Below are 13,073 nucleotides of genomic sequence, written 5' to 3'. Positions count from 1 at the left end.
TCATGCCATGTGAGCAGTAACTTCCACCATTGTTTTCTAAAGAGAACATAGGGATTGATCGAGTGGCGATGATATGGATGTTGAGATGGTAAGCTCAACACGTGCGGACATTGATGATGGACCACCTACTAGCTAGGATGGGTCCGCACGTCTACACTTATCACGTTTGTGGTCATTATGATACTCACATGGCCACTGAGTTATCACTTATTATATTTAGTTTGTTACACCTACCTACAGTTGGCAAAGATATAGCACCAGTCGATTAGTGTAGTCTATTATGTATTGTTTGACTTAGTAGGCCACTTTCCTTTATGTTGTATCTTATCTATACTTTGTGTAAATTGTATAGTGTGTGGAAGAAGAAGAATAAATTAGCAAAAAAATGTTTTGGCCTCCATCTCTCTTCTTGTGTTCTTGAGTGAGCTTCCTCTTGTGTATACAATGTGTGTTTGGTGCAGCAACTCAAGCAAAGTCCCCTCACCATGCAATTCTTGACATGGTATCAAAGTCTCACCACTGAGAGAGGCTGATTTTGAAGGTTGAAGTGAAGGAAAAGAAGCAAGGTTCGAGCAAGCAAGCAACGGGTAAGAAGCTATCCCATTCTTCCACTCTTTCTCTTGGATAGTGCTTGTGGAGGCACCGAAAGCAAGGTAGAGTGAAAATCTCAGATTGCTATGAGATTTGGTGTGCGAGCAGAGCACTGTATATTCTGTAAATTTACACTTTAGGGCTTTGTCGCAGTTGTTTTGGGCATTTGGGGCTGTTTCAAACTCCGTTTTAGAGCCGCTAGGTTGCGGACAACAGTTTCAAGTTACATATTTCAAATCTGTACTTTTTTTAGGTGTTTTAGGAAGCAAACATGAGGTTTATTTGCAAACAGGTTGCAGATTACATGTACTATTGAGCAATCACTGAAAAAGGTTGCTTGGTGTATTGTTGTGCACTTGTTGTGAAAGGTTGCAAAAGACTAGCTTGTCGTGTTGTATCCTTTTTTGTGATAATAGCAGAGAATAGTGGAGATCCCATTATTAAAAAGCTCGACAATAACAACTACCCTTCATGGAAGTTCTGTTGTGACAAACTTTCTCATTGGAAAGGGCCTTTATGAGCTTGATTCATGTGAAGAAAAGGAGCCAGAGTTGGCTATCCCTCCGACTGTAGATGAATTAAAGGCATGGAAAGAATGGAATGCAAAAGTAAAAAAGGTGATGTATTGGCTATCTGCAGTCATTGATAATATTATGTTGGGACATATTAGGAATGCAAAAACTTCACATGTAGCTTGGACAAATTTTTAGAACATGTTTTCAGTAAATACAAAGGCACGAAAGATTCAACTCAAGCAAGAGTTGAATACCTTGAAGAAAGGCAGGAAACTTTAGAGGCAAGGGGAGCTCTAGAGGAAGAGGTGGATGGCAAACAGAGGTTCTGAAAATTCTTCTATTATTTGTCATTATTGTGGCAAAACAGGTCATATTGCAACCCATTGTTATGCTAAGAAGGATGATATACACACTTGTAAATTGCAACAAGGAAACTATGCATTGTCTTCACGACAAAATGATGACAAAAATGAGCATTTGTTTGTTATATAGCATATGATGAATGCAGTTACAAAAAAGGGGACACATGATGATGTATGGTATGTCGATTCAGGTGTATCTAATTATATGACCAGTCATGTTAAATGGTTTGGAGAGATGTAGGACTTACAAAATCCAGGTTATGTGCAAATAGGTGATGATTCATGCCACCCAATTTCACACATTGGAAAGGTTCCCTTGTCGTTGCATGATGGCTAGACAAAGAGTCTGACAGATGTATTACATGTGCCTTCAATCACAAAGAACCTAGTGTCTGTTTGCCAAATGGTAGAGCAAGGGTTGCATGTCTGATTCAATGCAAAAGGTTGTTTTGTAGAAGACTTTAATGATAAGTGTAGGTTGGTCACAAAAGAAAGTAGAGTTGGCCGCATGTTCACTTTAGATGTTGGAATTCCTGTAATGGATGCTTCTATGTATGCTAAAGGAAAAGGAGTGGTCATTGCAAACATTGAAATATGGCATAAACGTATTGGACATGCAAATGTGCAAAGGCTCAAATTAATGCAGTCCAGAGAATTGGTTATAGGTTTGCCTTTCTTTAGAGTTGCAAAATTTCATAAAGTTTGTGAAGCATACCAGTTTGCTAAGCATGCAAGACAACCCTTCTCGCATGATAGAGAAGTGAGCAGAAAATATACTTGATATAGTGCATACAGATGTTTGGGAGCCTACACAGAATGTATCTCTTGATGGTAGTAAATACTTTATCACACTTATTGATGACTGTTCAAGGAAGCTATGGGTATATTTCATGAAGGAAAAGAGTGATGAGGTAGCTGTTGAAACAAAAACAGGCTTGAAAGTGAAGTGCTTGAGATCAGATGGAGGGGGAGAGTACCTCTCTAATGAGTTTAGTGGCTTCTTGAGGACTCATGAGATAGAGAGAGTGTTAGGATCAAATCCAAATATAGCCAAGGACCTTTTAATCAAGAAACTAGTAGCTAAAAGTAGTCAACTCATTCAAACACATGATCCTAATAGGACGAGATGATTTGAGTCCCACTCATAGGACTAGATGATTTTGTGAGTAGAATTAGTGCAAATCTAAGTTGTTTTGATGGCATGGATCCTCCCTATAGTGAGGCTATCCAATACATAGACATAATCACACATATAAGTATGCATATAAGTACATGTTTTTTTGTTGCAAATACTCACATAGAAATGCACACACATGCCCATGTGCTCTCTCTCTCTCTCTCTCTCTCTCTCTCTCTCTCTCTCTCTCTCTCTCTCTCTCTCTCTCTCTCTCTCTCTCTCTCTCTCTCTCTCTCTCCATTGTGCAACCATTTGTGCCTTGCTTTAATTCGTGGTAATAGTCTTATGAATGTCAAAATGCAACTTAACAACCACATGTATGCTAATTAGCAATCGCATGTATACTAATTAATACCAAATGTGCATTAAAAATCAATTGTATACTAATTAGAATAATTGATCTAAGGTTCTCCTTGTACTTGAATCCCAAAATGTGATGCCATCCTAGTGAAGAAAGCACCAAATCACATTTCTCAGTTTGCTAAGGAAATTGAAAAGTTTCATAGGATGGTATATCAATATGAATTTGTTAGTCAATTTGAGCAACTAGATGATGCAAATGGTGTGGGAGCTTTCACTCAACCACCAAGACCCACGGACCGCTTATTGTTTCAAGAGTTCCAAGCTGAGCACTAATGGCTACCTCTCACATAGCCGACGCGCCATCCATATCTACGGGTGTAGTGAGCTTACCTCCATGCCATTCGAGTTACCTTCTCTCCCGCGCACTCCGGTAGCTCCATGATCCAAGTGCAAGCTTCAAGCAAGCTCCATCCTCAAGCTCCACGCTCCAAGCTCCATCACCGTGAGCAAGAGAAGAGAAGAGAAGAGAAAAGAAGAAGAGAGGAGAAGATGGAGAGCTTCTCCACCTCACGGTCCCTCACCCTCACACACTCACTCCCTCACACTCTCACACTCCCTCTCTCAAGCACAAGCTCAAGCAAGCAAGAACAAAGAAGAAGAAGAAGAAGAAGAAGAGGAGAGCCACTTTTTGCCACACACAAGAATGAGCTTCTCATTCACTTTTCAACTTTATATACAAAACCCTAAATCCCTTTTGGGCGGTCATCCCCTTTCCCCTTTTTTACATAGCCGGCCATAGCCTAGGCCCTTTTTCCCATTGTCCTTCTATCTTCCTAGCTTCCTTTCCACCACCCATCTATATTTACAAATTGCATGGGTGAGAGCTCGGCGCTCCTTGAGTTAAACCGCGGGGTGCTTGCACTCTTTTACACAAGTTTTGTCTTGCGCTTTTCCTGGTGTGCCTTTGCCCTCCCTTTCTCTTGCCTTGGCCTTTGTCTTTGTCTTTTATTTTAGCTTTCCGGATTTTCCACTGCCTGGTACTCTTTTACAAGGTTTTAGGGTGCGCCTTTGTATTTTAAAATGCACCTTTTCCCTTTTGCAGCTGCCTTGGATTTTTAAGGTTGCCCTTGCGCTTTTGGTATTTTCTCCTCTTCCTTCTTTAGCTGAGCTACCTTTTTTCCGCCTTTGCCCTGCATCTTTTTTATTTCCTTTTTCTTTCTTTGTGTTGGGGTTAACAAATGGATTCTTATATACCATAAATGTGGGTAAGGTCTCAAATCTATGCATATCTTATATTGCATAGACTTAGTAAAATGCTATGGATACCATCATTAGGCAATGCTTCCATTCTCTCAAGACCTTGTTGATCAAGAGATTCACACCCCTTATGCACAACAATAGTGTGGATATGAATCAAAAGAAGAGGGTTAGTGTGTGACTATGTGCTTAGAGCTAGGCACATCCATCAATAGAGAGGAAAGCTACGATTCTTTATGAGCTTTTCACCCACTTTCTTCCTTGGAAAATGAACAACTCACCCAAGTCTTTGATGAGTCTATGGGGCTAGAGGAAAACCCATTGCAAAACAGTAAAAGAAGAGAGGACATGTGTAATCCTTCATGATAAGACTACAATGATAGCCACAAACCCAATAAATCTATGAGCTTACGGGTGCCTTGAAAAAAATAAATGGTAAAGTTGACATAGTTAGGAAGTTCAATCATATAATTTGCTAAGGGGTAGAGTTAGGAAGGAAGACATAATGGTGACATGGACCCCACTAAAACTTACATACCAAAGCGAGGAATGCCTGACCTAGAGACAACATTTAAGGCAATAATTGCTAACCTATAGACAATATTTAAGGCAATACTCTTGATTGTCAAGAGAGTTTTAATGGATAATGGGAGAATGCATATAGCCATCATCATGTTGTCGATACTATGTCTTTGCAACTTCTAGTGTTTCTCTTACTTTTTGGGGAGAATTCCATTTGGTGAAAAATTTTCCAAGTGGTTTTTGGGCACTTATGAGGGCCATTTCAACTTGGGTGATTTCTAGTTCATTGTAAAGAGTTTTAACAATCTCTTGTTGGCTCTATAGTAGAGAGAGATTGAATTCTTTCTTATTTAGTGGGCTACAATGCTAACTTTGTCAATGTCCTTCCTTGGACAATAGGTTATTCCTCATTGAAGTATTGCGATGTGAATTTGCTATATCGGCATCATTCTTTGATCTACATTACATCTTTGAAGGAGTTAGAACTTTGGCTACAACTCTTGGTAAGGTCCCATATATTCCCTCAGTTCTAAGAGTGATAGGAAAGCCTATGTGCTTTGAGACAGGGGGCTGGAACCTCTTGAATTTCTTGTGGATAAGGGTAGTATTTAAATAATTTGTGGGTTAAATTCTTTTCATCTTCAAATGCATGTCACATTTTTTAGGAATCGATATGTTTTGCCACACAATGTCCTAAATAGTAAGGGGTACTGGTCAATGGGAGAAGGTTTAGGAGGCTAAGGAGGAGAAATGCACTCCTAATGAATAATTTAAAAGCATTGATAATTAGTGGGAACAATAGAAAACTTCTTAGCAAATGAATAAATAGCCATATTGCACGAATTACATGTTCCTTGTACTATATCTAAGCAATTTGTTGTGCATTTATGTGGTGTTAATAGTATTTTACACACTTCCATTGTCTCCTTTCATGTATTTTTGTGTCCATGTTTAGATTCCTCTAGCAAAACTATTAGCTTCTCTTTGTCATTTTGCAATGTAAGGTTCCTTGCAATTGCACATGTTTGAATATACATAAGCTAGAAAGAGTTTTAGGTATAAATGTGTTTTTCTCCCCTATAGGGGAGTTGATATCAACGAGTTTGAAAACTTACTCCACATGCTTAGGGTTAATGGAGCTTGGAGTCTACTTGTGCTTTTATGGCCTTGATAACATTTCAACTTTTTTGGGGGGAGAGGGGGGGGAGGGCTATCAATTGCAACTATGGAAAGCAGAAACTTGTAAGGTACGTGTATCAAGGATCATAGGTAAAGTTGATCTAAAGTTCTCATAATAATCAATGCCTCTTTCTAAGCATACCTTTCCAATAAATGGAGTATTCTAGAGATCAATGTTTCCATCTGCTTTCATCTTTAACTTGTAAACTCACCTAATAATGGCCTTGTTGACTTTAAGCAATTCAAAAAAGTCCCATATATCATTCTTGAATAATGAAAAACCAACTCAATACTGCATAGCTTAAATCCAGTGAACACTCTCTTTAGCTTCTTCAAGTGCGATTCTTCCCTTTCATCAAATATAGAAGTAACAATGCATAGCCATTAAGATATCAGGCATGCATGGCATACAATCAATCAATACTCTCTTTGGCTTCCTCAAACAAGACTAGTATCAAAGTAAAAAGCATAGTTAGTAATGTATGAAGTATGCAATAGAGCATATGTAGTGCTAGGCAAAGGAGAACCCAAATTACTATCCTTGATGTAAAGCTTGTTTACATTATTGTTTTGGCTCATTGATTGTTTCTCTCTCTTTTAAGCACTACCTTATCCAAGTCCATTTGTCAACAAATGGGCAACATTTATGGCTACACAAGATTACATATATGATAAATAATAATTATAAAAAGAATGCAAGTGCTACCCATTAGGCTATGAAAATACCAAACAAAAGAAAGTGTGTGTGGAAGATAACTTGAGTAGATAAATTTTTCTACCTTTTGCATGAGAGAAATGGTTGGATGGAATTTAAACCATGGATGACATCCCTAGTAGCAATCACTTCCATCAAAGCCACTAACGATCATTTTCTTTAAACAAGGATTATCAAGTCTTTATTTTCATTGGTGTGCCCATTAACAATGCATTTCACAAGTTTATCATCAATTTTATGCATTATTTTGAAGGCATAAAAGCTTTAGCAACGTATCCAAACACATAATAATTTGCAAGGAGAGGCTTTTTACCATGCCAAGCCTCATAAAGCATAACTATCTACAAAGCATTAGTAGAACATACTAGTTTTCAACTCTAATTTATGAGGCAAATTTGTGCTTTCAATGTGCATCACACCATCTTCATAGAAGCTATTTCCCTCTAATTGCACATTAATACTTATTGAGCAGCACATACTCAATGTCTTGGGACCATTGGAGACGCTCTTATTAATTCAAGCATTTTAACGCACGAAATTCGATGGCTAGCTCCCACCTAGCTTCTCACACACTGCAAGAAATTCGAAACCATTGTAGTGAGCTCTTTTTATCTCCTTCAAGGATGAAGGTAGCACTTGGAAAGCTCCACTACTCATGCAAGCACCCATTCTCTTTTCTTGCCCTCTACGGCCTTCACATGCAAGAGGGAGCACTCAAGAGAAGAGACATGAGCTTCAACCTTGGTCCCTCACTCTCCCTCTCTGAAGCTCACACACACACACACACACACACACACACACACACACACACACACACACACACACACACACACACACACACACACACACACACACACACACACACACACACACACACACACACACACACACACACACACACACACACTCACTCACTCACTCACTCACACACACACACACACACACACTCACACACACACACACACACACTCTCTCTCTCTCAATGGAAAACAAGAAAGTGAGAACACGAAATGAGCACACACATGAATAGTCTTTTCCATACTCTTTCATCCTTTTTATGATACTTTTTAGGGTTAGGGTTTCTCTATCCCCCTTGGGCATTCAACTCACTTTTTGGGCCAAAGGCCAGTCTTCCCTCTAAGCATGCACTCAACGCTATATTCCTTTGCCAAATGCTACTACTAGATTTAATTACAAATTGCACAAGAGGGAGCCTCGTTGACTTGTTTACAATAGTCAAATTTTTTTCGGAATTGCACAAGAGGGAGCCTCGTTGACTTGTTTACAATAGTCAAATTTTTTTCGGCCTAGCGATTTTGAAAAAAATTTGTGGCTCTTATGTTCTCCTTTCACTTCAAATATTTGTATTTTCACTCAGTTAACATTTGTCCCTCTCCTATTCAAGTGCCAGTTCCATGGCACTCACTCCAATCACAGCAGAATGAGGCTTGTAGAGTGCATTGGGATAATTGATGCAACAAGCCTAGAGGAGGGGGTACTTGGATGGTGAGGGTGAGGGTGAGGGTTGGGTAGGATGGAGACAAGGAGGCCAGCTATTATCATAGGTAGGGGAGTTCGTAGAAAGAGGAAATTACAGGAGGCCACCGATTGTTGATGGGTCTTCAAGCACTCCATGTAAATGTCATATTGTTGTGCGCTCCTTGAGGGGTGTGTCTACCTGTTCAATGTCATGTGGAGTGCATGTGTTGTGCAACAGGAAGATGGGTCAAGTTTTTAGTATACTCAAAATGTTGTCCCACTCTTGAGAACCCAATTGGTGTAGTGTTGGGTGGAGTGGTGCAATGCCCAGGGTGATAGGTCTATCGTGCATGCTTGAATTGTCCTTTCCTTAATGTGCATTGGGACTATGGTGTGGTGGTATGGGCTATGGGATTGATCCCTAGGTGATGTGAGCATGTTAATTGCTTCTATTATTCTTCTTCTTCTTCTTCTTCTTCTTCTTCTTCTTCTTCTTCTTCTTCTTCTTCTTCTTCTTCTTCTTCTTCTTCTTCTTCTTCTTCATTATGAGTAATTTGACGAGCAAGCACACTACTTAGAAACTTAACAAAGTGCATGCTAAAGGCATCCCATACTGACCATGTATTCTTTTTGCGAATTGTGTAGCTATAAAGTGTGACTCAAGGTAGAAGGGATGGGTACACATAGTGCAAATAGACTATCCACCATATCTTCTAGTAGCTCAATACAATAAGGAGGTAATAGTGTGGCTCTAAAGTGAAGCCATTGTCAAGAATCGTGTGGTGGGGGGACTTGCTTGAGCTACTGCGCCAAATACACTATATACACAAAAGGAAGCTTGCTCAATAACACAAGAAGAGAGATGGAGGCCAAAATGTTTTCTTGCTTATTTCTTCTTCTTCTTCCACACGCTATACAATGTACACAAAGAATAGATAAAATACAACATAAAGAAAAGTGGCCTATTAAGTCAAACAGTGCATAACAGACTACACTAATTGACTAGTGCTATATCTTTGTGAAATATAGGTAGGTGTAACAAACTAAATATAATAAGTGATAAGTCAGTGGCCATGTGAGTATCATAATGACCACCAACGTGCTAAGTGTAGACGTGCGGACCCATCTAGCAAGGTGGTCCATCATCAATGTATGCACGTGTTGAGCTTGCCATCTCAACACTCCCCCTCAAGGTCAACTCTATCTCTACAACTCCAAGTAAGCTTCAAAACTTTCGAAGCTTGTCTGCACCCAATGCCTTTGTGAAAATGTTAGCTAGCTGATCATGTGTGTTGAAATATACCAAGTCAATCTCTCTTGCAAGTACCTTCTCTTTCACAAAGTGGTAGTGCACCTCAATGTGTTTTGTCCTAGCATAGAACACTTGATTTCTAGCTAACTGTATGCTTCTCATGTTGTCACAATGAATGACAACTGGACCATCTCCCTGCACATTCAAATCACCTAATAACTTTTGCAGTCATACCACCTCACACACTCCCATAGCAGCACCTCTATACTCAGTCTCCGTACTTGATAAAGCAACTGTAGGTTGCTTTTTGCTGCTCCATGTAACTGTTGCCCTACCAAGGGAAAACATGAATCCACGAGTAGATCTTCTGTCTGACATGCTACCAACCCAATTTGCATCTGTGTATCCAAAGACCTGTACATCCTTACCTGCCTCATAAAAAAGTCCATAATGTAAAATGGACTTCACATATCTCAATATGTGTCTAACTGCATCCAAATGAGGCTTTCTAAGCATCTGTATAAATTGACTGACAAGGCCAACAACATAGCTCAAGTCTAGCCTTGTGATAGTCATGTAAATCAAACTCCCTACTATCCTCCTGAACATAGTAGGATCTTCTATCTCATCCCCAACGTCAACTATGGATCTACTGGACTCAATATGCTCGACTATTTTCACCATATAAGCATAATGGTGAGTTGCATAATCTTCAATGGAGCCTTTACATTACTATGAAAATATTGAGCATAATCTTCAATGGAGCATATTGAAAATAATCTACTGAAAATAGTCGAACATAGTACCACTGGATCACTCAATGGAGCCTTTACATTACTATGAGCTCTCTGTACACTTGGTGTCCTAACTAAAGGAGTACCAAGCTCATTATCCAAACTCTATGAACCACTAGAATCTCCATCAAATCCCAAATGACTAGTAGATGTATCATTACCATCCAGCACTTTCTTATTTCCTTTGTCTTTGCATACAACACTTATAGATCCACTTGAAGATGTGGGGCTACTCCTTAGTTTTCCAAACCAAGGGCTCACTGTAGGTGTAGTACTAGATGATGTTTCTAGTCCACTAAGACTCCATAATTCTTGCTTTTCTTTCTGTACATAGCTATCATGATCATTATCATAATCTAATACATCACCAGTAGGTGCATACCAACTGCTCATCTTATAAAAAATAACATCCCTGCTCACTCTGAACTCACATGTGATAGGTCATAACAACGATATTCTTTCTGCTCTAAAGAGTATCCAATAAAAATACATTTTTCAGCCTTTGGATCAAGTTTCTTCCATAGCTCATCTGGCACACAAACATATGCAACACAGCCAAATACCTTCGAGTGTGATACATCAGGCTTCTTGCCAATAAAGCATTCTTTCGGAGTTATCCCGTATGAACTGCAGCTGTGGGAGTTCTATTCATAATATAGACAGTAGTATGGACAGCTTTAGACCAAAAAAATTTTGACATATTCTTTTCAGCCATTAATGCATGTGCAACTTCTGCAATATACCTATTTTTTCTTTCTACAACCCCATTTTGTTGTGGGGTGTAATGGATCTTCTCAAGTAAGAAAAGTTTGACGTCTTTGTGTAAAAAGAATTTCCACATATATTATTGCAAAATTGTAGACATAGTCTAAGGAAAAGTTGTTAAACTTTATTGGCATCATTTATGTCTATGAAAAATATGCTCAACTTTCATCTATGAATGTAAGTAAGCTTATCTTCAATGCTTATGCATCCTTCTCTAGTTAACTAGCACAAAATGTTACCCTTGCTAGGTAAAGTAGTTAACGTAGAGGATATTAATTGCTTTTCTCTTCAACCAACCAAGTGAAGGCTCATTATATTATACATGAACGAGTTAGGCTTAAGATTGAGTTATTGTGGATGTGAGGTCTCTTGTCCTTTGTCTTTCCTTATTTCTTGCAACCTACTAAGTTATAAGAGAAATCTCAACCATATGAAATTAGGAAGCTTTGTTTTGCAACAAACATCGGCTCTTATGGCTAGCTAAAGGCGAGAGATTGAAACTCTTACTTGTTATGTTTGTGCTCTTCACCATAACAAGTGAGTAAAACAAATTTTTACATTTTGGTTAGAATCATGGGACATGGACCTAAGAGAGAACTTGTGAACACTTTGGTTTGGGTAAGTGTGAAACATGTGAAAATGAGGCTTAAAGAGAGTTACACTTCTAGCCAAATGCTCAACCCAACATAGATGAAATAATCTGAAGAGTACTATAGTGTGGAAAAAATAAAGAACAAAAACCTTCACTACTAGGGATAATTTTTTTGTAATCCAAATAATTCACCTCTAAGCATTCTCCTCGTGTGAGTAGAGAGGAATATTTTGAGCCAGAACTATGGAAGAAATAAATCTTGCCATTACACAAGAGATTTAGGCATTGTAACTAAGTTCATAATTATTCTTTATGGTTCGATTTCTCAAGAACATAAGGAATACTTACGTATCTTGATTGACCAAGTAGAAGATTTGAAAACATATGACTTCTATTCTACTTCAAAGAGATCGTGAATTTCATGAAAACCTTTCATGAGGTGGCCAACTTACTCCTTACACAAAAGATTGCAATTTCCTCTTACACAAAAAAACCCAATCATCCAAGATGAGAAGTTGATCCACAAGCCAACGTGATTCACTTGTTTTCAATTAGGAGCTACAATTTGCACCATACTCACAAAGTGCAACTTCTATGTTAATCCACCCAAAAAAGAAAAAGCTCGTAAACATTAAATAAGCTTTAAAACATCATCACATAAGAACAAGCTTTTGGGGTAGGATCTAAAGTTGCGGAGTCCATCTTTCATACCACTAGAGGGGATAATTACTGGAAGTTACATTTTAGTAATCCATAATAAATGTTACAACTTAAGGCTCCATAAGAGCCTTTAGTAAACTAGTAGTCCTTTTATAATCAATGAAAGAGCTACAAGTTGATCCATGAGTTATCATAATCAATGCTTTGTTATTTTGTCAATTACAACATTATGGCATCTTAATTGAGTGCAACTTTTTATTAATCCAAAGATTCTAACTTAAAGGACCTCTCCAAAGCTAAGTAGCTTGGAGATGGATTTGTTACAACCAAAAGGGCTCACGTAGAACACCACAAAATTTGTACCCAAACACTTGAAAAGAACTACCACAAAAGGAAAATTAAGCCTAAATTTCAAAATGACATGAGCCAACAATCCAAGGTCCAATTTACATCTACATCAAATAATAAACCAATTCTCTTGTTTGATAGCATATACATTTATAAAACTAAAACTTCTCATAAGCAACCTCCACACGAAATATGTTAACTCTTTTTAACAAAAGGTATAGATGCCACACATCATTACTCTAACAAATCAATACATAACACTTTTTCCTACATCCCATAGGAAATTTGTACTTCAACCAAGCTCTCTCCACAAGAGGCAAACATCAAGCCTTGATATATGGATTCCTGAGAATCTCACTCATTCATCAACCATTATATGCTTCAGTTTAGCAAACCCTCTAAAAGTAAGAGTATCCATGCTTGTCAAACCTTTCATTCATTGACACATTTAAAAATACTTTGATAATCAAAACTAGTAGTAGTAGTGATTTCACAATGCAAAATTGGTTGATAAAGGGCCCTACCAATTGTCAAAGCTAGCTTCTTGAATTAGTTCTTACAT

This window comes from Lygodium microphyllum, chromosome 24 (assembly GCF_053477565.2).
Source record: "Lygodium microphyllum isolate KBCC chromosome 24, Lygodium_microphyllum_v1.1.10, whole genome shotgun sequence".
NCBI classification, from domain to species: Eukaryota; Viridiplantae; Streptophyta; class Polypodiopsida; order Schizaeales; family Lygodiaceae; genus Lygodium; species Lygodium microphyllum.
Note: the sequence above shows the minus strand (reverse complement) of the source record.